The sequence below is a fragment of the Arachis hypogaea genome, chromosome 13 (genome assembly GCF_003086295.3).
Source record: "Arachis hypogaea cultivar Tifrunner chromosome 13, arahy.Tifrunner.gnm2.J5K5, whole genome shotgun sequence".
NCBI classification, from domain to species: Eukaryota; Viridiplantae; Streptophyta; class Magnoliopsida; order Fabales; family Fabaceae; genus Arachis; species Arachis hypogaea.
In genome coordinates this window covers 89,458,116-89,463,404 of record NC_092048.1, presented here as the reverse complement: position 1 = coordinate 89,463,404, position 5,289 = coordinate 89,458,116, and positions in this window count along the sequence as shown.

Below are 5,289 nucleotides of genomic sequence, written 5' to 3'. Positions count from 1 at the left end.
ATTCAGAAAACAAAAAGTATTGTCACCACATCAAAATAATTAAACTAATTTCAAGGATGAATTCGAAACCATGTACTTCTTGTTCTTTTGTAATTAAAACATTTTTCATTTAAGAAAGGTGATGGATTCATAGGATGTTCATAACTTTAAGGCATAGACTCTAATCTTTATTTATTATTTAATGGAAATAATATAAATTAGGCATAAAAGCAGACACTTAGCAATAAAAGAAAAGAAACTAAAGACATAAAGACAATTGACTCTAATTTTAATACTCATATACTCTTAAAATAGATAAAAGGTTATCACAGAGTTAGGACTCAACAACCTTTGCTTTGGGAGGTAGATGCCTCTTTAGTCTGTGGGGTGCTTGGCCCTTCAAGAGATAGCTTCTGGCGCTTCAGTTCTTTTAGTTCACGCCCTTGCTCTTCTTGTTCCCTAAGCAGTTTGCAGAGTATGCTGTTTTGATTTTGCTGTTCTTCCTTCAGTTGATCCATAGCTTCTTACAACTTGGTGATAGATGCTTCTAGGCGCCCCCAGTATTCAAATTGAGGAATTTCCGAGAGGAACTCCTGTGCTCTCCTCTTGATGGGGTCGTACTGCACTTGTCCTTCCATTGACTTTTTGGTGATTGGTTGCTCAACTGAAATATACTCATCTACTCCCATTTTTACTCCAGCATCTTTGGAGTTCTTGTTTGCAATTTTGTAAAGCTCACACGAAATCAGCTGATGAACTTCCACTTCTTTTTCCAGCATAATGCAATGAATTATCACTGCTCTTTTGATGGTGACTTCAGAGCGGTTGCTAGTGGGCAGTATAGAGCGCCCAATGAAGTCCAGCCAGCCTTTGGCGACTGGTTTGAGATCTCCTATTTTGAGTTAGTTTGGGACACCCTTTGTGTTGGTTGTCCATTTGGCTCCAGGGAGGCATATGTCCTCTAGGATTTTGTCCAAGCTCTGATTTGGTCTCATCATTCTCCTATTAAAGGAGTCTGGGTCATCTTGTAGTTGAGGCAGCTTGAAGATCTCCCTTATTTTGTCAAGGTGGGTGTGAACAATCTTTCTCCTGACTAGAGTTTGATAGTCATAGAATGTGGTTTCAGCTATTCTTTGCCTGTCTGTCTGCCACAGATTAGAGTAGAATTCCTGAACCATGTTTCTTCGCACCTTTGTTTCAGGATTAGCTAGGACTTCCCAGCTCCTGTTTCGAATTTGCTCTTGGATCTCCGGATATTCATCTTCTTTCAGATCGAATTTAACTTTCGGGATCACTAACCTTAGACCCATTATTTTGTAGTAATGGTCTGAATGTTCTTTGGTTAAGAACTTCCCTTGATTCCAAAGTGGTTTTGGAATATTCTCTTTCTTGCCTCTTGAGTTGGTTTGTTTTCCCTTAGGAGCCATGATCTTGGTGGGTATTGGCTTAGTGATCACGGATAAACACACCAAACTTAGAGGTTTTCTTGTCTTCAAGCAAAAGAAAAAGAAAGAGAGGGATAGAGGGAGAGCCAAGTTCGAATTGTGGAAGAGAGGGGGAGGCCGAATGAGGATTTAAAGGGAAGGGGGGTGGTTTTTCGAAAATCTTTTAAAAAGATATGATAGAAAATTTGATTTGGAAAAGATAAGTAAGATAGGAAAATATGTAATTTAAAATTGAAAAGATATGAAAGATATTTGAAAAAGATAGATTTGTTCTAAAAATATTGTGAAGATTTGAAAAAGATATTGATGAGTTCGAAAAAAATTTAAAAAAGATAGAATTGTTTTGAAAAAGATTTGAGAAGAGGTTGAATAATAATTGAGAAAGATTTAATTTTAGGATTAAGATATATTTTTAAAAAAAAATTTGGAAAAAGTTTGAAAAATAAAAGTATGGGAACATGTTTATGCAAGAAAAATGGATGGAGATATGAAATTTTGAACAAAAAATCAAGTTAGGAACAAAAACTTCCTCCCCTCCACAATCCTGGCGTTAAACGCCCAACTGCTGCTTGTTTTGGGCGTTTAACGCCCATCTGTAGCCTGTTTTGGGCGTTTAACGCCCAGCTGTTGCTTCTGACTGGCGTTAAACGGCAGAAATCTTTCGTCACTGGGCGTTTTTCTGAACGCCCAGGATGCTGCAGGTATGGAGTTAAACGCCCAGAATGGTGCCCATTCTGGTGTTTAACGCCCAAAAAGGTATCATTACTGGCGTTAAACACCCAAATATACCTCTTGCTGGCATTTTCTTGCCAGTGAGCTCTTTCTCCCTGTTTTGTATTCTGAATCCTTCTGTAACCCTGTGAACTTATGCAATTGATTCTTTACCTTGAAGATTATTTATATCAAACTTTTATAACTAAAAATAAATAAATAAATAAATAAATAAATAAATAAATAAATAAATAAATAAATAAATAAATAAATAAATAAATAAAAAGCTTTGCTCATGGCTGGGTTGCTTGATTTAAGAAAATTGTCGTGTCGGTATAGAATTTCACACAAATTGAATTTTCGTTGCAAGTATAGTTCTACACCAACAAACAATCCTCCCAATAAAAAATTTGGTTGTCACATGTACAAACCCCAAATAAGAATTAACCGAAGTATTTGAACTCCGGATCGTCTCACAAGGAATTGCAATGAAGTGTATGCTTATTGGCTATGAAGGGGTAAGGGGTTTTGATTTTTGTGTTTTGGCAAGAAAATAAATGGCAAGAAAAGTAAATGAACAATGAACTAACAAAAGAAATGGAAAAGAACTCTTGGCTAGACATAGGTAATTGAGATCACCATCCTTGTCTACAAACCATATATTGTTAATTATGAGAGGCCAACCTATTAAGTCTACTTCCAAAACCTTAAGTACGTAATATCTACTCCTAGGCTTGAAGTACGTCAAATAGGTTTGATCACATCAACCCATAAGTCCCAACCTACCTACTAATTAGATTAGTAGTGGGTTGACGTCAATGAGTATCAAATTGATCACCAAGGATTCTCAAATCACCAAATCATTGAGACCCAATGACTCAAGGTCACTCAATTTTCTTGGCCTAGGCCAAGAGTCAAGAAAACTACTCAAAAACTAAAGGAAGCATTTTAACAAACACCTAGAGTGCAAGAAAAGTAAACATCATCAAATGCAAGAATTAGTAAAACCCATAACTATCATAAGCAAGAAATCAACAATAGCAATTAAGATGAACATAAAAAAGACATGGAAACATAAAATTGCATTAAAAGAAATTAAGATCCAACAATGGTTCATCAACATTAAAGAGAGCAAAACAAGAATTTAACAAGAGAAACTAAGAGGATGAAGACAATAGAACACTAAAATATAAAGGGAATTAAAATCAAAACAAGAATTGAAAGAGAAATTTGAGAAAAGTAAACCTAAACTACCCTAAATTCTAGAGAGAAAGAAGAGATTCTCTCTCTAGAATTCTAGCCTAAAACATGATGGAAACTAAACTATGACTACTTGTTTCATTCCCCTCTCAATCCTTGGGTTCAATAGCATTAGAAATGAGTTGGATTAGACCCAAAATGAGCTAGAAATCGCTGGGGGCGATTTCATTAAAGTGGACCCACGAGCAGCATCGGCGCGCACGCGTACATGGCGCGTGCGCGCCCCTGAATGCGAAGCAACATATAACAAATTTTATATCATTTCGAAGCCCCGGATGTTATCTTTCCAACGCAACTCGAACCGCCTCATTTGAATCTCTGTAGCTCAAGTTATGGTCGATTGAGTGCAAAGAGGTCGGGCTTGACAGTTTTACGGTTCCTTCATTTCTTCATGAGTTCTCCCAATTTGCATACTTTTCTCGTCACTTCTTCCATCTAATACTTGCCTTATGAACCTAAAATCATTCAAAAAACACATCAAGGCATCGAATGGAATTAAAGTGAGTTAAAATTGGCAAAATTAAGGCCTAAAAAGCATGTTTTCACATTTAAGCACAAATCAAGGGAGAATTGCAAAACCATGCTATTTCATTCAAAAAAATGTGAGAAAAGGTGATAAAATCCTCCAGATTAAGCACAAGATAAACCACAAAATCGGGGTTTATCAAATCTCCCCACACTTAAACTAAGCATGTCCTCATGCTAAGAATAAAGAAGGACAAGAAAAGGGTATGAACATTTATTCAATGCAAATAAACTATATGCACCTATCTACATGCATGCAACTAAATGCAAAATGATTATACCTACTTGGTTAAAAGCAAATCAATCTCCAAGAACATGTATAAACAAGTAGGACTAAGATCATACGATGATTCATCAATCCTACCAATTCAAATATTAAAATGAAGTTCAAATAAACTTGCAAGAAGAACGCTCATGAAAGCCGGGAACAAGGAATTGAGCATCGAACCCTCATCGGAAGTGTATCCGCTCTAGTCGCTCTAGTGTATAGGGTCGATCCACTCAATTCTCTTCTAATCATGCTTTCTATGATTTATTTTTCATCTAACAATCAACAATCATTTAATGCATGCATACATTCATCATGAGGACTTATTCATAGGTTGTAATGGGGCTAGGGTCAAGGTAGTGATGTATATGGTCAAGTGAGCTTAAAATTTGCATCTTTGATTAGCCTGAGCTCTCACCTAACACATGTAACAACCTATACAATTCTAACACACAACCTAGCTACCCATGATTCCCACTTTTTCACATATTCATGCATTCTTTTTAATTCACTACACATATGCATTGATTTTTATCGAACTTTACTTTGGGGCATTTTTGTCCCCTTTTTATTGCTTTTTTTTTTCTATATATTTTTCTTTTTTTTCTTTTTCTATATTTTTATATATATATATATATTTTTTTTTTCTACATTTTTTTCAAAAGTATATACAAACGTATCAATGCATATGGTTTTACATATGGTGCATGAATATGTACCCAATTCCCAATATTTTCAACAAAAATATAAAAACACACTCTCCTCTCAACCAATGTCTCAAGTTTCCCATACCCAAATGATATACACTCTCACTAGCCTAAGCTAATCAAAGATCCAAATTAAGGGACATTTATTGTTCTTCACTTAGGGGTAGTGATGTGCTAATATTAAGAACAAAAGGGATTAATTAGGCTCAAAATTGGCTAACAATGGTTGATGAAAGGTAGGCTATTTGGGTAAGTGAGCTAAATGAAATGATGGCCTCAATCATATAAATGCATGTATACATGAAACAATGGACATAAAGAATCAAACAAAGCAAGGATTACAATCATAGAAAGAGAATAATGCACACAAGAATGGAAATAAGTGGTTACATGA